We start from the raw sequence: 24,441 nt of genomic DNA, 5'->3' as shown, positions 1-24,441 counted from the left end.
CATCCACTTCGTCCAACGTGTACCTTTGTGGGTAGACACCCTCGACGCGGATCAGTATTTCACCGGGCGTCCGGAATTTTAATACGCGGTTTTACCGGCGCGAGAGGCGTCATCCCAGCCCACGTTAGAATTTATACACGGCCGCGGGTATGATCCGTAATTAGCTGGTATTACACACGGATGGCATTCTTTTCTCTCTCTCTCTTTCCTCTCTCTTTCTTTCTTTTTTCCCCATCGTGCACCGATTTTCTTTGTGACGTGTTGTTAGGCCGGCGCATCTGGGTTTGCTCGAAAGGTTGATTTCTTTGATGTCGAGTGCCCGTGGCAGATGATTCGAGGGGAGGGAGGAACATCTCCTGTGATTCCTTTGCCGCGCTCTCTCTTTTTCCAGTATTCGAGAGGCGATCCCTCTTCTCGAAAGGGATCATGAACTCGAATATCGAGGATACGGTTAATTGGGCGCAAGGGTTTGTCGTCAACTTCGCCTCGAATAAACGGTTGAAAGAAAGTTTCCTTGAGAAATTTTAATTCTTCGGTTTAAGATTAATTACACGATTTCTTGGAGATATCTTTCGAGTAGATATTAAATAAGAGCCCATTCTGCTTGAATCTGTTGTATCGCGAGTTGGGAACGAATCGGGTAGAAGGAATTAGGACGGAGATGAAAATGCACGAATATTCTGGTCAACTGTTGCAGAGTTGTGACTAGCAAGGGTTAGGTTTTTGGATCGTGTTTCAAAGGCATACTTCCAAATTGTCTCGCAGCTATAACGAGCAATATTTAAATATACTTATTTGACGTAACGTTCGTTTGTTCGTTGCTCTTTTGGCAAACACAATACCGTTAAAATAGTATTCACACAGTTTCACAGTTTACAAGGTGAAATGCTTCTCTTTATCATAAAATTACATTAAATTCTGGCCGCTCGATGCTTGAACGAATTATATGGATCATCAAACATTTCATATCGCGAAATGTTAAAATGATAATAACACTTAAATCTTAGAAAAACGATTTAAAACGATCTTAGATTGACTCGCCTCGCCATAAATAATACAAAGTTCTAATGGACTTTTCTTTCTATCCATTAAAAACCTTCAAGAAGCTGTGAAAAATCTGCTCAATCGATATGCTTTCTCTTTCTAATCCATTTCATATCTCAATTTTTGATTCCAAAGTTATATGTGATATAGGTTAACACAAAGAGCTTCCCCCCTCTCATTATCATTCGACTCATCAAGCTCATCAACTAATTTCTTGGATACGCAACACCGAAATATATCGAATCATCAATTTTTCGAACAGTAATAATAATCTCACGCACCGAAGAAAGGGGACGAAACGTGTAAAGTAGATGGAACTTTCTTCTCGTTTACCTCCCCTCCCCCCCGTAAGATATTTCGTTTAACAAGCTCGAGGGAGGAGTGGCATGGGGCGGATTTCCCATGAATACGAAACACGCGTAGACGGATTCGTTAGCGGACGTAACCCGTAATCGTTAGCACGTCTGGAGTTACGGTTTAGATGGCACACGATGGGTGATTAAAGATGAGATAGGCAAGCATTGGTTAAGCGCGAGTCTATCCCCTCTCTTCTTCGTCTCATCTTCCACGGTATCGTGTTATCGTATCTCTTTCCACCCCATCCCTTTCGGTTTCCCTTTCTACGGATCGTGGAAGAAGTCAATCTCTCACGAATTCTCACGGATTTTATTCGATTATATCGAGTGCGCTCGATCGATCAAACTTTTCGCCCTTTCGTTTTAGAAAAGTTAGAGGGGATTAATTTGTAAACTGTAGCCGGAGAGATGGAGAGGGGTTGATCGCGTAACAAGGAGGGAAAGGAGAGCGTTGAAAGAGATTCGTGGCGATATATTTATATATCGGGAGGGGAATTAATTCGACGGCGGAATTAACTTTCTATGGCGTTCTGCCAGCCGCCGAGGAATTCAACGTACGACGTACGTCGAGGCGTCGTTTCCCTCCTTGAGTTTTCCCTCCTTGGGAAAAATTTTCTTGCTCGAACGGCGATGAACATTTCGAAAGAAGCGTTGTGTTCGTTAAGTTTGTACTTGCGTATTTGTGCAGTACATGTTACTTTTGGTCGAATCATTTATCTATTCCCTAATATTATCTATTTATTTCTTCACTATATATATATTGAGCTTCTTCTAAATCGAGAGATTATAAAATTTTTAACAAGTTAAAATAATATACCTTTTATTTTCCTTTTCAATTTCGAATCAAGATCCACACCAGTTTATTCCTATTTTCCTTTATTATTAATTATTTAAGAATATTATTCGTTCATTTCTTCACTTATATATAATTGATACAAATTGAGCTTTCTCTAAATTTATAAAATTTTTAAAAAATTTCGTAGATAATTACTTCTTATTTCATCCTTTTCGCCGGATCAAGATCCACATCAGTTTATTCCTACTTTTCTTTATTAATCATTTAGAAATATTATCCATTCATTTCCTCACTTATATATAATTCATTGAACTTCTTCTCACCAGTTTATTCCTATTTTTCTTTATCAAATATACTCCTTCTTGCTTACTTACTTCTGATCGAATCGTTCCACAATCTATTCCCTAATATTACCTGATATTAATGAGATTAAAAAATTTCACCCAAAAATAACTTTCCCTTCGATCTCCAATTTCTTGATCCCAAATAATTTCTTCGCTCTCCATCCCCGTGAAACGTCACATTCCAATCATTGTCCACCGCGTCCACCACTTATTATTAGAAAACGTTTCGAGATGATCATTCGAGAGGCGTTGCTGTTCCACACAATGCACCCGTTCACGTCGGACCGTGGCTGATAGATTCCCGTGGTGGGAGGGGCGGCGAATTAGGGAGGGGTACCTCAGTTGCGATTCATAGCAGCTTGCGAATCGAATATCATTGTCATTAACACCGCGGTGTTACGGTGTACCTATAGCAATTAGATAGACTCTCTCTCTGATCGATTGTACTTGTAACCAAATCTCTCGACGGACAAAAGCACGACTTGGTACACGATAATGCACTATCGTGGTGTCGCGACGACGGCCCCGTGTTCCGTTCCGTGTCTCGTATTCCTCCTTCGAAACCTCGATGAAGGCCGATCAATCGATATAATTAATTATATATATATGTGTGTGTGTGTGTGTGTGTATAGGGACGAACGAAATGGTTGAAAGGATCAGGATATTATGTGATCGTTACTTTGAAATCGAGCGTTTTGGGAAATTGTATAATTATTAAAGTTTGATCCTAAAGGATTAGACGAGCCTGTTAGATGAAGAGCGAATAAATGTAAGGTTATTATAAATAAATTTTACTGGAGGGAAAGTAAAATGAAGAGGAAAAAAGTCGATTTAAAGTTGCATTATTAATTGGGAATCAAATTCAAAGAACTACTGTGTCGGGGAATAGCTGATAATAAATTTGCTTCTCAACATGATATTTTACATTCCTTAAGGAAGGACGTATCCTATAAATGTTGCTATTGAAATTAGTAAAATTAAAATTTCGATTCCTCAGACTCTATTTAATTTAAATGAATGATAAAAGATATTTCGTCTAATATGAGTATGTATTATTAAAAAATATTAAACGGAATAATCATCGTGAATTTATATCTTTTATAATATTTGTGATTGGTCAAAATGCAATATCAATATTTGGGCAACAGCGTGTAGATAAAATAAATCCTGAATTGTTAGGAAAAGATTCTAAGATTGATCCGCGTGGATAAATTTATTTATTTAATTAAATCGTGAAATTGGAAAAGAAAGAAGCTTGATCAAATGAATGATCAATTGTCGGGCGAGGTGAGGTTAAACGAGATAGACGACGAGATTTATTTTGATTGATTCGTTCGATTTTTTAAGCTTTATTTTTTTTTTTTTCTTTTTTCTAATTCAAACATATGAGCCAGATGAAAATAGAAATAGTAGAAATAATTTATTAGGCTTCGTTACTGGGAACACTTAATTATAGGATGAAAAGAAGGAATCCATTATTTTCAATTTGATCAGGGACAAAAAATCGTGGAAAATTTATTTTAATTTAATCCTTAATTTTCTTAACTTTTGAAAAGCTGTACGATTTGAAATGTTGGTCGGAATGGTTTTGGAAAGGATGATAGGTCGAAGAGTCGAGAGGATGTTGTGGCTCGGGGAGGTTCGTAGGTCAAGGACGATTCTGATTAGATAGAGTGGAAGATAACTGTGGGCGACCGAATTACGACGACATGTCTCGCTTTGCCCCAACAATTATCTATTTTTCGTTCGATTAATTCATCTCGAACGATCGTTTTTCGATGAAAAATAAATCAGGAAATTATTGCTACGAATAACAATAATTATCCTCCTCCTGTTCCTCGACAGAAGAAATAATTCGTCGTGTCGATTCGTTTTGAATTTTAGAAAAGAAGAAAATGAAACTCGGTTCAGACAGACGTTATAAACCGGAAGTATCCTATATCTTGGACAACTTTTCAAGGATTCCAGTTGGATATTCCGCCCTCGAGAAGATATTTGCGCTTACACGTTGTCGGCGCACTTTGACCCTCTCGTTCGCTCGAGAGTCTGAAGTGGATTTCCGCGGGGGAAAAAAAGAAAAAAGAAAAAAAGGAAAAAAAAGATTCCTCCCCCAACGGTAATGCGCCAGTTTTCGCAAAACGAGATTTGCCACCCGCCAACTTCTCGCTCTCGTTCTCGATGGGATAGAAAATTTACGAATTGGTCGATCGAGTTTCGCTTAAACTTTCAACTTCTCCTCGAAAATTAATAAAAAAGAGTATCGATTTTGAATGGAAATTTCTTGAGCAGCCAGATTGAAACGAAGATAATAATTTGCTTCCGTTTGCCTTATATATATATATATAGATCGTCGAGATGAAAGAGACGTATCGATTTTTTTTTATTATTTTTCGTAAAGCGTTTTCGAAGTTCAAGTTGAAAGTTATCGCGTTGTAAATTGATTCAAAACACGATTCTTTTCTTCTATTAGAATTTCTTTCCTCTTAACATTTTTTTATAAATTACGATCTAATAATCGATTGATCGCGATCAATTTATCAGACGTCTGTTACACAATAATTAAATAAAATATCGAGATTGGAATCATATCCAGAACTAGAAGGATAACGAAATAACAAATACTTCTTAATGTTATTCATTATCCATTCTTTCAATCTCATTGTTGGAGAAGAAAGAAAGAAAGAAAGAAAGAAACGAAGTTGATCGATCATCGCGAAGTCAAAATCGAACGCGTTACTCACCGCTGTTGGACAAACGAATATGGAATAATTAAAAAAGCATCGATTGTGCTCGGGCGGGACAAAACGATGTTATAAAATATTGAAAAGGACGTGGTGAAAATTTGCGCACACGTTGTTTGTCTTATCCCCGCTTAAACAATCGCTCGAGTCGTCGCTATTATCCTGACGCGATCGCCGCGGCTGAAAAGCAAATTGCCAACCGCCAAAATTGATTTCCCTCCATTGAATCCCTCCCCAAGCCCTGTTCCCGTCTCGCGCGGTTAACTGAAACGCAAGCGACGGCTTGGATTAAAAAAAAAAAAATAAATAAATAAAGAACGATGAAACGACGGAGGACAATGACGAAGGCTGTTTTCACCTTTTCTTCTTCTTCTTCTTTTTCTTTTCAAATCAAACTTCACGTTTCGTTGTTCTTCTCTCGCGCTGTTTACTGTTATAAAATCGGGCGATGCTTTCACGGATCACGACGAAACGAATCTTTGGCGAATTTTTGTGCATCGAAAGAAACGTTTTTTTTTTTTTGCAGGATTCTCGAGTTTCGATTTCTATCCTTTCGTTTATAATTTTCGAAGAAATTACATATTTCTCTTTTAAATGAATACGGTAAGAAATACTTTCCTCGTTAAATTACACAAAATATATTTAGTTTTAGATCCAACTAATCGATGTGCAAATACTCGATAATTTCTAAAATAATTTCCAAAATATAATACTCGTTATAACAGTCGGTTGATGGACGAATTCATTCTTTTATTTTCTTATCTTCTTATAAAAACAGAATTCCTCGTAAATTATTCCAGTAACGTTATCCCTGAATTTTTCAAAATAATTTTTCTAACCGCAAACCAACACCACAAACAACGAGTCCACGATCATACGTCTCTCCACGTAAAACGAACGAGAATCATTTTTGCGCGAACGTTTTCCTACAATTTTCTTCCATCTGTGTTATCCTCCTCATGGAAGATACGCGCATAAATTTTCGACTTTACACGCTGTTTTATTACTATTATTGTTATTATTATTTTTTTTTTTTTCAAGGAAGACCACGCTTCGATACTTGTCCATCGATACTTTTACACATCGTTTCGAACATCTTTCCATTGACTTTTCGTCAATGGTTGTTGAATTGGAAAAATAAAAGTAGAAATACGAAAGAGTCTATCTTTGAAATGCGCGAGTTACATTCGAGTGTTATTGGACTTTGATGGCGCGCATGAATTTTAAAGTTTCGAATAAAAGCTGTTAAACGGGGGATGTTTAAGGCGAAATGACCGAAGGTTTTTAATATATCGAAGGATAAGAATATACGGGAAGGAAGAGGCAAAAATATGATATTATCTATAAAAGGTGGTATCGTTTCAATCGAATGGAATATCGTTTTGGTGAATATTTTTTGGACAAGGAGAGGAATTGATCTGTTCGAACGTTTTAGAAAATTAGTAAAACATTTCGAAGATTGATAAGATTATAAATATCCACGTGTTTCGCTCGTAAATTAAATTAATACGAGGCATTAAAGTCACCGAATATTTACACGATATTTAATATTATTAAAATATTTAATGCTATATAATAATTATTTTAATATTGCTTCTACTTTGCAGACGTTTATGCAAATTCATCGGACCAATTAAATTCCTAATTATGGAAATGGAATTTAAATAATAAATAATTCGATTCGTTCTCCAAACATCACAATATAATACCACGTTTCATTCGTTTCATTTCTTCTGTATTTCTCATAAACGTAGAATGAACGTCTATTCGCCCCGTTTTCCGTTCACTTTTGTTAAATGAAAAATATATATATATATTTTTTTTAAATAATAATAAAACGTAAAATGATCAAACGGGTCGAGAATAATGATGAGAAATTCGTTCTCGTGTTTCAGGTATCGGCGAGTACGGCTGCCACGACCAATTTCTCTAACACGTAAGTTCAACCACGAGATATTTACAACGAGAGATTTAATTGACGGGCCGGTTAAATATCGAGCAACGACAAGGATTAATAAATCACTTTAATTCCCCTGCTAATGCGCCGTTTTATGATCGGCTCATTGCCACCAAGTGCGTCATAAAGAATCTAATAAAATTCATTCCTGCACCGTCTTTGTGAAATCGAAGAATTCGTGCCAGAACAAATTCGTTCGAACGATTTCTTTTTTTTTTTTTTTTCTCGAGAAAGAAAAGTAAATAATTCCAAGAAAGGAAAGAATTTTACGGAGGAATGTTTCTTCTTGTGGCAATTTTCAAATATTGGTAGCAAAATTTTTACCGATATTTCTAAAAAAGATACCTCAGAAAAGAATTCTTAAATCGCAATACGAATCAAATCTTCGATTCCCTTAAAGATTCGATCCTCCAGACGACTCTTAGAAGAAGAAAAATCCTAGAAAGAGAAAATATCGAAAGAATCATCGTGTATATAAATTGTCATAATTAATGTAAAACGTAACATATCGATAGGAAAAAAGAAAGAAATTTTTTCGATAAACGAAATCACCGTAAATCACCATCAATCAAAGAAAAACTGACACTAATATTTTCCAAATAAATTTTTCAATCGAAACTAGTTACTTGGTTAACTAGTTGAAAATAGTTAAAAAATACTCGTCCACGAGCGGATGAAAGAATCAAAAAAGAAAGGACAGAGAGAGAGAGAGAGAGAGAGAGACAAGGAACAATTTCAGGTCTGGAGGCAGGATTACCTAGCTTTTGGAAATATTTGTGTAACCCAATTTGCAGGGGAGGGTTTTTTTTTTTTTTTTTTTTTTTCTCGGAAGCTAAGAATTTCCACGGTGTATTTTTTTGAAGCAAACAAACCACCAGAGTCGTTAACCGTTAAAAAAATCTTGGACAAAAGCGTTCTCTGGAAAGCGTTCCAGAAGCGATTTGGAATTTTTGCCTTCCCCCCCCCCCCCTTCCCCTATTTTCAACTTCTCGCATTAATAATCGCGCGGCCTGTGCGCGTGGGAAATGATTGTCCGCACAAGTCGTGAAACGAATGTGGAAATTTTTGCCACCTGTCTAAGTGATAAAAAGGGGGGAGGCGGCAGGAAGGAGGAGGGGGGGGGGGTCAGGTTTGACTGGGTGACCTCCATCCAGCTTTTTTGCCGCCCTGTATGTTTGCCACCCTTTCGACCGAGGGGGGAGGGAGGGGGGAGGCCAGGCAAAAAGATCGTTAGCCGGGGGATCTAGAAATGGTACACCGATGCCGCTTATCGATTCTAATTTACCGGAAAGTCATTATCGCGCTAAAAAGTCCCTATTTCCTTTCCATAATTTCCCTCCTCCGGATCGGATGGATCTCTCGTGGACATTCTCGGTTATTCCATTACGGATATTTCTTACGGAATATTCGAATAATGGTGGGTTCTCGAATTTTTGGACGAGGATCGATATTAGTTGTGTTTTTTTCTTTTTTTTTTTTTTTTATTCTTTTCGACAAGAAAATTAATTATAAAATTATTGTTATCGCGTTTACGATGGTATGGAGAGTAGGTTGTAAATTACAAAAACTTATAAAAAAAACTTATAAGTTTATATACAGAGTTGAAGGATAACTGTTGAACTCCAAAAATATTTCCAGCAAAAAATTCAAATTTTCCCAAGTATTTATAAATACAATAGCGATATTCTAATTAATTTATATATGTTTTTTATGGTAATATCGCGTGTTAAATACACATTCGAATCGATGAAATATCAAATTTCTCTTTGAGACAATTTTATTCGTTATATTATACGCGATAGCGTTAAATTCCTGCGTTGGTTATTTAATCTTGGATCGAATCGGTGAAACAATTTCGATTTTGGCTCGACTGATTCGAGCAGCACGTTCAATCACGCGTATTATCGATCTAATCTCAACAACGATTTCAAATAAATATTAACGAGCCAACGTATTATATCTGTAATCATCTTAATATAATTCCTCGCGATCGACGACGAATCGTCGTCTCTCGATGATCGGGAAGTCGAAATGTTGTAATCTGAAATCCGATCTGCGAGAAGCCGTGATTATTCTAATGCATCGAGGCAAGCAAGAGGGTGAATCGCATCGAATCGACTTAATATTCATCCTGGAACCGCTTACAAATTGTATTCTCAATTTTCACGAGCCAGCCCCATCGATTTGACCCCGGTTAGAAAGCTTGATCATCGCCATTTCCTTTTCCTCTTATTAAATTCTTGTTGAATTGTTCCAAGGAACGAATCCGTCAGCGAATTTCGAGATTTTTCGAAAATTTTGAAATTTACAATCCATCAAAGAAAATATTCGACTTCTCCTGTTTTCGAGATCCCCAATTATTTTAAATTATTACATTTTTCTCGAAAATTTTGGAACACGATTATCAATTTTCGAATTTCGACGAAAACTTTAATAAATTCCAAATATACCAAAGAAAATCTTTGAACGCGGTATTAATTTAATTTTTCGATCGAAACATTCCATTATTTTCCCATTCTCATCTTGTGTATTGTTTACAGAGACTTTTTTTAATCGATGAAAAATTAACACCGGTATTATATCCGTCCTAACGTTTCTAACAAATCTAACAATCCTTGACACTTATTTCGAAAGCAATCTCCATCGATACGGGCGCAGCACAAAGATCCTACAATCCTTGGAGATTTTTATCAGAGACAGGAGGAGGAGAAGTCGAAGCGATTTGTCCGAGTGTCGAGTGGACCATTAAATCGTAAGCCTGTGCAATTACATCCGATCTGCCCGCGTCTGATGATGTTGATTCAAGCCACGCTCCTCCACGCCAAGATCGTCAAAGATGCCGTTTATTATTCGTGATGGTCGATTAGTCGACGAATAGCGCGACACAGGCGCCTCTTTATCGAGAGAGAGAGTTTCCTCCTCGAGAGAGCGGGAGGGGGGGGGGGGCTGACTCGAGAGGAGACTTTGAGGGAGATTGAAACGCCGAAAGAGGGTGCCGCGCCATTGGCAGCCGTCGGTGTCCGTCTTGTTTGGAATTTAAACGAGTGAGACTCGAGTTGGGTGGGGATGTGTACGATTAATTTTGTTTCCTCTTCCTCCCTGATTGCGCTTGTAAAAATTCATCGGCGAAGAAATTATCGTGGAGGAAACATCATCTTGTTGTATTTTAATTTTCCTTGAAATAAGCTTTGAATAATTGAATATTTTAAAAATAATAAGAAAAGATTCCTTCCTGATCTGATAAACTGATCGAACGGAACGGAAATCAAAGAAACGAAAAATTAATATCATACGATATTCCATCTTCCTTAAAAATGGTGGACAGCAATTTTGGGTGTCGATTCGATTTTATTCTCAGCCAGTCTTGCTAAATATTTAGCAGCATTTGTTGATATGGAAATTGAGAGATGGAGGAATTTTGAAAATAAAGGGAATATTTTTTTTTGTTTGGAAAAGTTCAAGAGAATGATATAAGTGTATTATTCTACGGAAATGAAACGAAGAAACGTTCTCAGATCGAAGATTCGCAAGATAAACATCCATTTATATTCTCTTATTCTTATCCGAGAAGAATAAAAATGAAATCATCTTATTTCTAATCTCTTTATTCGTCGTTAGAATTAATTTTAAAGGGAAAGGAAACAAATTAATTAAATTATCCATACTAAAAATTAAAATATCGATTTTGCGCGAAAATCTGACAGAAATGAAATATAAAGAGTTCGCAGGCGCGACTCGGTTAAAAGTATATAACGAAACAATCACAGAGACATTGTGCGTTTGACAGGTAATTCTCTAAATGTTTAACTTGCTCTTTCCTGATTAAAAAGAAAAAAAAAACAAAAAAAAAAAAGAAAGAAAAGGAAAAAAGAAAAGAGAAGGATCGCGTATTCGTGGAAAAGAGATTGTAACTTAATTTTTATTCCCAATAGAGTATCTTGTCTTAATTTAAAAATCCATGCTGTTTGTCGTTGAACGTCAAAGGAGGAGGGTGGTAAGACGAAGAGGGAGACAGTTTAATTAATCAGACGTTTCAGTTGAAATTCATAAAAAACGCGGGGAAACAATATGAAAAAGACGAGGCATAAATATTTAAACAAAAAGGAAAGTCTTGGAAACGCAGCCTCTTTTCTCTTCGGCCTCTTCGGTCCTTTAATCAATGAGCACCGAGAAAACTTCCGTAATTCCGCCTGTTTCCTTCCTTTTCTCCCCACTGTATGCGGAATTATATGGTGAAAAAAAAAAAAAAAAAAAGAAGAAAAAAAAAATATATTTACTCGTTCAAACTGGGGTTCATTAAAAAATAGGAAAAATGGAATTTAACCTTTGAAATATTAAAATAGAACGATCGAAATTCTTTTTTTTAATTCTCCGATGATAATAATAATTTCATTTATGGTGAAAAATTGCTCGTTCAAACATTAGGGAATTCGTTGAAAAAACAAGAGAGATATCTCTAGAATTATCTCTTAGAATTATCAATATTTAATATAAATATATTTTCAACGTCATTCAAATTTGTAGAATAGAATAATTGGATTGCCTTGAAATGGCGCTTTTAAGCCACAAACTTTATTGCACTCGAAGAATTAAATATTTTATGCTAATTTTTAAATCTCAAGTCAACATTATAAGATAAATTCAAAATTTTATTTATAAAAACCTGCTATCATTTACTCAAAACTCTTTCAAACTTAATCAAATCGCTATCAAATTAAATCGACGATTCGAAAATCCTAAATTAAAATTATAAATTCAATTTTCAATTCAAAAACCTACTCAAAATACACAATATTCTTACCAAATTGGCGATTCCAATTTTTAAATCCTAAATCCTAAAAATTGTAAGATAAATGGAAAATTCGATCAAAAACTTTTTAAAATTATCTTTCAAATCTCAAGCCAAACTGAATTAACGAGGATAAAATATTTGAGGGACACGTGCGAAATCACGATTCCAAGTTTGCCTGTCGAAACTGTTCTCTGAACGAGTTGGCCTCGTTAAAAAGTGCTCCCAAGTGTGTATCGGTTATCGAAACCGTCTCTGCTCGGTTGAATAGCGCGGCTCTGACACTCCCCTTTTTGGTGAAATCACTTTCGTGAACGAGGCGATTCCTAAAGAGATCGGCAAAGGAGAGATCGGAGGCCGTCCTCGCCTCCCCTCGAAATTCTCCACGCAAAATATCGACGCCGATTCCGATAACTTATGACGGTTCCACCACTTCCACGGTGATTGCCTTTTGTTACCGGTGAATAGCGCCTTTGGTGAACGGAAAATGGACCTCTCCTCTCCTTTCCAGGGACAACTTCTTTCCCACTGAAACTGACCGCAGCTGAGCACGCGTCCAGACGTATGTCTCGAATAGGAGGAATAATTGGGACGAGGAAAGTTTCGCGATTAATTCAAAGGAATAAATTTGAGGAATAAATGAAATTTTTCTCGAAGATTTGTTTGAGACAAAACTTGAGAACGAGATGATCGATTCGTTGAAAAATTTAAATTTTCGTCATCGAGAATATGTTGGGGAATATTTAATATTTTACAGAAATCGAGAATTATTAATTAGATGTCCTCTATGCCACGCTATATATCGATGTGTTTGTCGTTCTATATTTGAGCCTCGATTAAAAATTAAATTAATTCGAACGAACAAATGTAGAAAAGTTGAAAGTACGAAAATTAAAGTTGAGGAGGATGATAAAGGAACGTTCCCAACAAATCGCACATACACTCGACAAATCTCCAAATCCAATTTTCTCTTTCAACTTACCTATTCGCATCTCACCGAAACGAAAATAGAAGAAAGAAAGAAAGAAAGAAGGAAAGGGGAGAAAGGAGAGAAGGAAAGAGAGAGAAAAATTGATATTTCTCGGATTTCGAACAATCGATATCCACCTCGACGGTCCCGTTACAATTTTACAGGGAATATTTTGATATTTTGCGCTGGAAAACTTCCACTTGGAAAACATTCGACGATACCGGCAGGCAGGCGTACGTACGTACGTACACGTTGGCAGGAAAAATTCAGCGTAAAAACACAAGGCTGAGATGGAAGCCGCGTAGTAGACAAATATGTAGAAGGAAGGGATCGATCGATCGATACCCCGATATCCATTTAATTTTCAGATTCTATTTTCAAATGACGATCGTCCACCTCGTTTGCCTTTCCCCTCCCGCCCTTCTTCTTCTTCTTCTTCTTCTTCTTCTTCTTCTTCTTCCTTTTCCTCTTCTTTTTTCCTCTTCTTTTTCCCCGCGTTCTGTCTGAACGATTCAACGGTTGCAGAGGGGGTTGGATGGAAACGGGGGAGGAAAAAAGAGGGAGTGGACGGCGGCATTCCTTTCTGTGCGTAACAAAATTAAATTCTCCGACGACGGATTGGTAACCGCCGCATTCTTCTGCGTGTGGAAAAACTAATTGCGCGCCGGCTTCTCTCGTCTTCAATGAATTTCCCTGGCCGTTATTCAACGGCTTGGGAAAAAAAGAAAAACGAATGCTTCGCTTCGTGTCATTTCGGAGAGAGGTTTGACCGCGTTCCACCAGGTCGTGGAAAAGGGACGAGAGAATCGATGGATCTTTTTTATAGGGATTAATTTGGATAATTACTTGGATTAATTTGTCGTTTTTTCCCTCTCTTCTTTATTTATTTATTTTCTTCTCTTTGATTCGGTTGGATCGAATTGATTCGCCTATTCGAACTTTGACTTCGATCCTGGTTTCTCTATTTTTTTTTTTTTTTCGTTCATTATCAATGCTTAATTAATTGATATTGGAATTAAAAAGAAAATCATGCCTTACGAATTCGAATTTGACGTAGAGATGTACGTCGTTTGTTTATATTCTTCTCTGAGAATCTCTTCTTCCCTACGAATAAATGAATATCGATCGAATTATAAGACCTGTTTGAAAAATATTTTTCGAAGCGTGTCGCTCGAACGAATGATCGAACGAATTAGTTTCTCGCTTCTTTAAATTTCATGAAATATAATTTACATTCTTCTCTTATCACACCGATTCGAATATATAATTCGTGGCACGCTCGATAATTAATTTCATCAATTTTTCTCTTTCCACGAAAGAGAGAGCCGTGTTTGCGTATTGTTCATCGTTCATCGCTTAACTAACAACGCAGCTCGTTAAAAAAAAGGGAATAACATTAGCGGTTCCTATCGGCTCCACCGACACTTTGCTCGTTAAGAGTTTCCTCATCGCAATTGAAAATTGCGCCACCGCCCCCATTGTTTCGCAACTCGATGCTTTACCGATGCTTTACCCCAACGATTCAAACAGAGACAGTTTGTCGAGAGTTTGCATGCTTTTTGCAGCTTCTGGAAGCATTCTGGAAATTTAATTATCCTCGATTCGTCGTACGTGGACACGTCGTCGTTACGATTGGCCGAAAAAAATTCCTAATTCGATATTTTCCTTTTTTTTTTTCTTTTCTTTTGTGATTTCAGTTATTAAATCGATATCGTTTTCCTTCCCCGAGTGTTGATCGATATTTTCGATAAATTTTATCTTCTTCCCTCCTTCCTTTGACAATTTTTGATCAGGCGAACTTCTGTCTCATTCAAACGGCTATTCTATTATCCACGCAATTTTTCGAAATTCACTTTGCGACTCCTTCCCTCGAACTCGTCTCTAAATTACACCCGACGCGTTTCCAAGTATATTTCAAAAAATGTTACGTCATGCTCTGTCGAACGACGTAATAACTGGTAAATTGACAAGTGACACCGTAGATTATAAACTTTCGTTACCGTTTCTCAATTTTCCAATTTTTTCCAATTGTTTTTCCAACTTGTCGAAATTCTCTATTCGAAACCATCGTCAATCTTATAGCGATAACTGTTACAACTGTTTCAACTCTATGTAATTTATCAATTATACAAACCTCGTCAATTTTTCGTCTCTCGACTTGCAAAATTGCACATTTAAAATTTCATTCCATTGTTTCATCATCATTACAATTATTACAATTTCACACGATCTGATTCGTAATACTTGGCAATATTAAATCAATTACAAAACGTTATAAATAATTCGACAAATTGTGTTATATAAATAAAACGAGGATACGGATATTTCTTTTTCCTTTTTTTAAAAAAAAAAATGATTTATATTTCGGCACGCAACGTGTTCGTGGAAAGGTTAAAATACAAGATTCATCGTTGCGCGCAAATTAACAGTATGAGGCAGGTTTATATCGCCATTGATCGTCACTTTAATATCGAAATTTTTTTTTCTTTTTTTTTTTTCTCCCTCCATCACGCGCGTAAAAATCCTTTAAAATGTAACCGGCAGAAAATTGCTGTTTTCCAGTCTCAATAATGGTATAGATTTTCGCGTACGACGCGACAAATAATTTCATAAATCGCACTTGCTCTTTTCGGGTATCGGGATCTGGGCGAGGGAACTGTTTAAATTCCGGTATTAAAATGTTAACTCTGTATCGTTTCGCTGCTTTTTCCATTCCAAACGGAGGGATGAATAATTTGTACGAAATTATCTTTTGCTTTATTTTTGCGGAGGGATTAAATTAATTTTCGTTTAGAGAAATGTTTGTTTCTTCGTATTTGTTTCGTCGAGCCGAGTCAATTCGAAAATTCGTTCGACGAAGATAAGAGTTTGAAAAGTGATTTTTCAAGGATTTATTATTCGTTCGTAAAAAATCGAATTCTTTTAAAGAGATGTACAATTTCGAGATACGTGCAGAATTACTCGTTACGGGAAGGAAAATTCTATCTAATTTCACTGAAATAAATCGAAATTAAGGAAAACAATTAAACGTCCAAGTATCATTGATAAATCACAACGAATCGCAACGTGGAAATATCTCTCGACAAAACAAACTATATTTTTCTATATAAATTACTCTCGAAACAGACTGATATGTTTATTATACCCGCATAGAGTCGCAAAAAGAAGAAAAAAAAAAGAAAAAAGATATAACAAATTTCATCCGTAAAACAAGCAAAAGAGGAATTTCGAAGGTAAAGGGGAAAGATTTCCGCTTATTTCATCCAGCTGGATGTTGAGAAAAGGATGTTGGAAACATTTCTGCGCAACTTCCTCCCTGACAAACTTACCCCTCCCTTTTCGAGCGCGCTTTCCAAAGTTTCCTTTCGCAAAGTTTTACCTTGACCCAGCAGGCATCGGGAGAATGAAGTGCAGTGAGAATGCGCGCAACTGGTTGGGCCGGACAACTTTGCCGACACGTGAGAATTGCAGATGCTTCCTCGCGCCTTCTCCGCTTCTAAATGTCTCTGGGAAGCTGTTAGACGCCCTCCTCGTTCTCTTCTCTGCTCCCTTTCATTTTCCTCCTCTTCTTCCTCCTTTTGTATCTTCTTCTTTCCCCCCTCCCCCTCGTCTACACCTCTTCACTTTCTTCCTTCCTTTTTTTCGCCCCTCGAGGCGTCACCGAGGAATGTTGAAGTTGGCGAACAGCGGATGAGCAATGCGCCCGCCAACTTTCTTTCGCGCTGGTCGAACGCTGTTGGAAAAGTGTTGAATTTTTCCCCGTGTTGTTTTCGATCGACAATATCGATATTAATATCGATCGACCGGGGATTTGGAAACGAGCAAGAGAATCTCTTTCGCGATTCTTAAAAATGGCCAGTGTTTCGTGAAGAAAATTAAAATTATTTTGTTTGAATCCGCCCCTCTCCTTTCTTCGTTGATGATTTAACATTAAGATTAAAAGCTGTTTCTGCCTCAAACGTTTCGTCAAAAATAATAATCCCGAGGGAAACGACTTTTTTTACCGTACCTCCTTATTAATTCTCGTCCCGCAAATTTCCAAAAAATCGACGAAATTCGCTGGTGGGACGAACGATACCGAAGCAGGTTTTACCAAAACCGATCCACGTAGTAAACGTAATTATTATAATAGATCTCGTCAAAAGCCAGGATTTACGATTGCTGGCTGTTATCGCGATGGGGTGGGCCACCAGAGTTTAAATTTTTATCGTGTTTTCACGTTGGCAGTTAAATATAATTTTGCGCCCCCAGGAAATGGCGAGGCAGTGATGCCGAATAAAACGGATTTGAGGGGGAGGGGGAGAGAGAGAGAGAGAGAGAGAAATAAAAATGAAAATAAAAAATTCGTTTCATCCGAAGTTTTTTGCTATGCGATTCGAGCGAGATGAGAATCGGTTGTTTAAATCGAATAATTTTGTTCCCCCTCCCCTCTCCTCCTCCTCATCCCACCACTGTTCGAATTGCGGTCGTTTGTCACGTTTGACATACAGAAAATTCTTGCTCGCGCTTCGTCGCTGATCAAAAACGATCCGAGCGTTTCGAATATTTCAATGATGATTCTTTATCGTGGCCGCACACCCTGCTCCCCCTTTACCTTTATGGCAATGAAAATGTTTAATCGAATAATTTTTTTCTTTTCTTTTTTTTTTCTTTTTCGTTTTTTTTTTTTATCGAAAGCTGGGTTTATTTCGGAACAAGCGAGATAAATAATTACTTGGAACGAAGCGAAACGAATTTATCTTTTAGGAAGCTTTAGTTGGAAATGTAGAACGAAATAAATTCTAACCTATCGTGAGAGTGAATTAATTCCCATAATGATTTGTTCATTGAGCAAATTAAATCGTAAATTATATAAGGAATAAGAGTAAATGGTTAAATGTGTTCATTTAATTAACAAGAATTTGTAGTTTTTCTAGAGAAGATAATAAATACGAATATGGAATAAGAAAAAAATTGTCGTTCCGATAGAAATATATTCTCGACGAATTTTGAAAGTTCTGAAATTTCAAATCTCTTTTCGAGTCTCTTTCTCTCCCTGGACATAGTTCGTTGTTATTTTTCAAAAATATATATACATATTTTATAGGTGGATTGATAGGAGAAGTCGTATTCAATTTCTCGTGGATGAAAATAATTACGTAAGATGGAATATTAACGTGGTCTGATGACAGGTGAGAAGACATAAATACCGGATTGAAGCAATGTATCACAATTTTACATAATTGAGTGACAGACGCGTTGGCAGTGTCGCGCGTTGTCGAGTCAACTGTCCGACCGATGTCATTTAAATAATTGCCGTGGCATATTCGTCGAATTAATAATGAATAACTTCAATCGTGTTTAACAACTCTCCAAAGCGTTTTCGCTTCGTGTCCGCGCGTTTGATTGAAGTGGAACAAGACTTTCGACGTTTTTCGTCGAAACATTCTTTTTTTTTTTTTTTTTTTGTTTTAATCCGTTAAAAACGACATTCTCCACGATTTGTTGTAACCCCTGTAAATTTAAACCTCGAAGTTTCGGTCACAAATGTTTGCAATTTGCAAGGCGGTCAAAAATTTTTTAATAATTACCGATACGACGATAGAATTCGAAAAATTTCAATTAAATAAATTTTTAATCGTTCCCTCGACTCGTCGCGTAATGAAAATATTTCGAATATGATTTAAAAATTTCTCTCAAGATCTATTCTTAAACAAAGAAAATTCAATATCATTTTAATTGTGTTAATGAATAAAAATCACCAAAAGAACTTTTCCTAAAATAATATCAAACGTATCCCACTCTTAAATATCTTTCTCAAAATACAGAGTACAAAATGTAATGCTTCGTCATTCTAAAATTTAACTGTGCCCTTCAATTATTTTTAAGCTTAAAAAAAAAAAAAAAAAAAAAAAAAAAACAATCTCGTACAATTCCAAACGTATATAAATATAAAAGATGAAAAGCGTAATATTTATTGCGTAATATTCTGAACGTGAAAAATACGCGGAAAATTTAACGCTTAACAGCTTAATAATTATACCATTCGTCTTTGGAGCAAAACAGTTTCTCTCTGAGAGCGCGTGAAAACTCTAACAAGCTTCTCTCGTTGCGGAACACTTAGACCGGTTGCCAAATTGAACGCGTGATTTAATTCGTGTAACGCGTCAAACATGGGGGCCGCCATTTACGTCGATAGGTGACAAGCCAATTAAACGTAGCGAGGCGTTACGTCTTACCGTGCTCGTTTCTCGAGCCTTCCTTCGTTGCTAATCAGGGGCAAAGAACCGTGGAGAGAGAGATCCGCCACGGTTTCCACGCGTTACCGTCGCTTTCCAAAGCGCATCGCCTGGCAACCTGCGGCTTCGACCTCGTGTATAATTGCGCCAACGTTGGATGCATAGGAGCGGCGTGTACAGGAAATCCTAAAATTAGTGGGGATCGATCTGGTCCCCGGTTTGAATCGATATCATTCGAGCGAGAATTTCGAAGTTATTTTTATCCCAGGTTTAACGTTCGTTCGTATCGCGAATAACGTTCTTTTTCCCCTTCTGTTCTCACGCACTCAGTTCAATTACGTTATGTGTCTCCGATAATAGAAAATGGATAATCGATAACGAGTCAAATTCTGTCATCGAAAATTAGAATCACGCACCATTCCACGCGTCAGAATTGGAATATCGATATTTCAATACGATACCTCCTCGATACCACGTATAAATTTTCGGAAAGAAAATTTTATATATATAATAATTATAATTATGGCATAATAATTTCCATTAATTTCATTCTCGATCGATCTACTCTTTCTATACGTAAAAGAAGAGCCAATTAAAAAAGAAAAAGAGGAGGAAGAAATGGTTGATCTTATTACGATACAAAATAAACATAAATAATCCAATATAAATTGATTATAATTGATTCTCCGATACCTCTTCGAGCAAAAATTGCAAGGATCGATCGCATTATCTCAATTTTGATCGATGTATCCTCGATTCCTCTAAATGGCCTCCATCCTGCATGGAAAATCCAATTAAAAAAGGAAAAGGAAAAAAGAAAGGAATAAACAACAACAATAAGAAAAGAAGAAAAAGTAAAAGAACAAATTCCAAAGAAAATTGTACACCGTAAGAGGAGGAGAGGTGAACAAAAGGATGGCAGGTGAACTCGATGATTTATGACGATGATCGCGCAACAACGGCGGCCGTGGCAATTTCTGCCCCATCATCCCCATCCCCCCGATGGAGAAGGTAGCCGATTTATGCTAACAATAGACAAAGTTCATCAGAGACGTGTTTGGGATTCGGGAAATTTTGAAACACCTCCAGATCCTCCCCTCCTTCCCTCCTCTCTCCCTCTCCCCCTCTCCCTCATCCATGTTGGCTCATCAGTCACATGTGACTGTGCAACGTCCATTACACGCGGAACCGGCGAATGGATTAAGCAAATCGGCTCACGACGCCGCGCGTAACACGCCGTGCGCACGCATGGATACACGCACGCACGCACATACAAACGCGCATACGGACACACACGCACACGGTATTAGTCGATGGACGTGCATCGATGCATACGCGTGGCGTTCGTGTGGATACGCCTGGCCGCTTGTATCGCAAGCCGCAGAGCACCGGTTGCACCTAGTATCGGTTTGAATTTCCCAAGCCACAATAATTTTAGGTAGCGGTGACCATAAATATCTTTCGCTCGGTCGGTAATTTTAGGTCGGTAAGGCCGTGGCGTGGAGTCTGTCTCCTTGGATGTGCGGTGGTCTCGGGAGGATTTGGTGTCTCGACTGATGTCAGTTTGCTTGTTGTTACGGTTGTGCCGGTTGAGGGGATTTGAGATTATGATGATTGTGTTGTGGATGGGTTGTTTGGTTGATGTGATGATTAGGTAATGTTGTGTACGCGTTGGAATATTGTGCCTGCGTGAAATGTTCGGTAAATTGAGTTGTAATTTGAGTTTCCTCTCGAAAAACACGATTTCTGTTATATTGGATGAAATTTTAGGCGGAGAAGAGAATTTTCCAATGATCGCCTCGTGAAATTTTTCCTTTTTTCTATTTTTTTTTCGAAACGATCGAAGAAGCTTATATACGGGGACACGAATTATTCTCAGCTCAATAATCATGTAATTATTATTAACACACAACGATATCCCCCGTATATAAAAGATTAAAAATGCTTGTCGTATAATATCCATTAACAAAATTTCCCTCTCCCTTCTTCGATAAAACGATTCGAACCGGCGGAACGTCTTTATCTCGTTACTCGAAGTTGGAGTCAGTTTTTCAAAAAATTACACCTTCTCGGCGTATTATCTACGCCGTTGGTGGCCGCTGCGGGGTTTCATATTGTACGGTGAATTAATGGAGGGAACCGGCTCCTATCTTGGAAAATTATCATTCAATGCATTCCGCGCTGATATTATTTTTCGGTTATGCAAATAAAAGTGCGGGAGTCCGCCGGGAGCAATACGCGAATTCTCAGCAGAGGGAGGAGTTTCCGTTGACTTTTATATCCGCGGTGATGGTCGAACGAAGAGCGAATACAGGATAAAAATATGTATATAGGATACATAGGAAAGCTCTTCTTAGGAGGAAACTTATTCGATTCTCCAGGCATTCCTCGAATCTTTTCGTGGCGAATTTCTTCGACGTTGTTCGATCGATTTCGAAATTAATCGTGCGCGATTCGATCTCTATCTACGGGTAGAAAAAATATTTCTTCTTCAAGAGAATCTGGTGAGATTGTGGATTAAATTTTTTTCGTTATCGTTTCTCGAAGAAAATATTTTCGTCACAAAAGAAAAGAAATTTCCAATGAAATTTTTCATAAGATTGTTCCTTGTTTGTTTTATTTATTCTTTTATTTTTTATTACTCCAAAATTTCTCGTGAAACAATTCTTTGAGGGGATTATTTTTCGTAAGAGCATCCTCTATTTATTCTTTTTTTCAATTTGTCGAATTATAAAATGAATAGAGAAGATATTTATATTGATAGAAAAAAATATATATATATATATAGTTTAATTAGAAAAACAAAATTACGCTTCTTCTTCTTTTTTTTTTTTTCCAAGAAGAATCGAACTATTTTTCGATGGATCGCGTTCCAAAAATATGTAGAATTAGAGAGAAATGTAAAAGTTGATCGAGGGTTTTCGCGTCAAGGGGTTGATATTGCGCAAGAATCGGCTATTATTGGACCTTTGCCGTTTCCGTGTACACGTTCTAGTTTATCGAAAATTGCGAAGCGATTTAACGATGTACTTATGTATCTTAGTGACAAATTACGAGCCAAAATAATTTCGTAATGGTAGGAACGACTTGTTACTTCGATGAGTCATGTGTTTGCACGGTGTAGAAATAAACAGGAATCGTGGTATTGCGAAAATAATCCGGTACGGACGTTTTTAAAGATGAGATCGATCTTTCTACATTTCTGAAATAAAATTTTTGCAGGAAATAAACGATTCGAAATACGACAATGGGTTTGTCCCTCTTCTTCTTTTTTTTTAATTTTTTCCCCTCACTTTTAATCGTGTAAATTTCTATTCCGCGCAATATATGAAGCTTATCGCGAATTTATATGAAAATGCGCCTCGTTCGGACGGAGATCAGTTTTTAATAGGTTTTTTTTTTTTTTTTTTTTTTTTTTTTTTTCCCCCACGATAAAATGTTCCTTTCATTACGTTATATTTGATCAACGCAGCCATGAAAATCGTTATTCGATTCGGGCTCGATATCGCGAAGCCTATTATTTACAGGAGCGGAAACACGATATTTAAAAATATTAAAATGTGATAACGGATATTGTTCTAGAAAAGGATAAACGAGAGAAGATAGGGCGGGGGGGGAGGGGGAAATGCATACGTGTAATAATAATTCGGATGGAAATCGAGTAAAAATCGCGAGAGGACGCGAATGCAGCACGTTTGCACAATTTGCAAATTAATAATTTCGAAAGAGAAGAGATTTTCGTTACAAAGGTATTATACTCTCGAAATGTTTGCCAAGAAGGCCGCAAGGCCGCAACCAGCCATTCGTAACAAGGAAGATAAATAAGAAAAATAAATAACAATTGAAAGAAGAAAACGAATTTTTACTCGAAATAAAATCCGAGATAACGAGATTCACCAAGTTTATACAATTATACAAGATACAATCAGATCGTCCAAAAACCTGCGTCCCATAATTGTTTGGCAGAAAAATAAGAAAAAAAGAAATGAAAATTCGCCATCCACACATTCCTTCGTGATCGCAGTTTTTGATCCACGCGTCGATGAAAGAAGAGTCCTCCCTCCTCCCCAGTGAAATGGAATTGTAAATCGTAGCCCCCACGATGCACCACGCATTCTCTCATTTCCCCTCATCGCCGATGCACACATTTCTTTCCCAGCCTCTCGTCCACACCTCGCCACATATCACCGCTCAAATATTCATTCTCCCCTTTCCCTCCTTTTCTTCGACTCCACATTGCGCCGACTTTCTCATTTCACAGCTCCCTCTCCTCCTCCTCTGAATTTTCCCTCTTTTCCCTTTGTCTTCGTTATATTGAAATTTTAATTCTTCATTTTTTCCCTTTTTTTTTTTTTGAATCTCGAGTAATATCGAAGTTAATTATTGGGGCAAATAAAGCGATTATTTTGTTATCGAGATTAATTTTAGCAACTGGATTATCAATATTGTTTTATCAAGATGGGAAAGTAGTCTCGACGAAGTCGGTTTGAAAAGTAAGTCGAGCGACATTTGATGAATGACGAGAGATACGTCTGGAGAGGGAGACGAAGGAAAAATACTCGAAACAATGTGTGCACGAGAAAAAACAAATGGAAGCTGTCGAAAAAGTGCCAACGTTATGCCCGATAGATACGTTTATATTAGAACCGATACGAGAAATCCTATTATTCCCTTTTTAACGAATATTAAATTGGATAACGTTATATAAACTTAAATGTTAATCATCCTTCCGTAAACTATCTTTTTATTTTTTAGGAATTTTTACGAAAAATCACAATATTTCAAATTTTCCTTCAACCTTCCCAAATCAACCCAAATTCCTTCCTTAAAATATTTCATAATTCGCCTTTCATAATCATCTTCATTAATAAAAAAGAAATCACTTCCAAAGCTTGCTTAAACAATGCTTAAACAATTACCATCGAAGAATTCATCAAGATTTAGACAAAACCTTCCTCGATCCATTTTTCATTTCTTCCCCAAACTTCGATCCTTGCTCCATCATTGCTCTTCTTCTCGAGAACAGAAGATTTGTTCTACACTCGTTGAATAGTCCATGCTTCCATCACCCCCCCTCCCCTAAATTTGCACCCGAACGTTTTCCAAATTTGCGCATAATGTGTTTTCTCTTTGGTCCCCGTTAATATAACCGCCGCGAAACATCGCAGGATCGGTTGGCCGACCGTGTATAATTAATTAACGTCTGTTTATGCTTTACGCGGGCTC

The 24,441-nt window shown here is 37.1% G+C and overlaps 1 protein-coding gene across 7 annotated transcripts in view; it reads left to right on the top strand.

Annotated features, from left to right (window-relative positions):
- LOC100865280 (uncharacterized) overlaps nt 1-24,441 on the top strand; it is a 320,953-nt gene that overhangs the window by 114,973 nt on the left and 181,539 nt on the right. For 5 of the 7 annotated variants that reach the window (XM_086908754.1, XM_086908752.1, XM_086908758.1 and 2 more), the window contains one exon: nt 7,177-7,217. The gene's annotated coding sequence lies outside the window, so the exon portion shown is untranslated. Of the gene's footprint in view, nt 1-5,865; nt 5,885-7,176; nt 7,218-20,798; nt 20,870-24,441 lie in introns of those variants that run through there. The other 2 variants (XM_086908755.1, XM_086908756.1) reach the window with 2 other exon arrangements.

This window comes from Apis florea, unplaced genomic scaffold, assembly GCF_048593485.1.
Source record: "Apis florea isolate Af1SG1 unplaced genomic scaffold, ASM4859348v1 contig_3081_pilon, whole genome shotgun sequence".
Classification (NCBI taxonomy): domain Eukaryota; kingdom Metazoa; phylum Arthropoda; class Insecta; order Hymenoptera; family Apidae; genus Apis; species Apis florea.
Note: the sequence above shows the minus strand (reverse complement) of the source record. Positions and strands in the feature narration are given on the sequence as shown.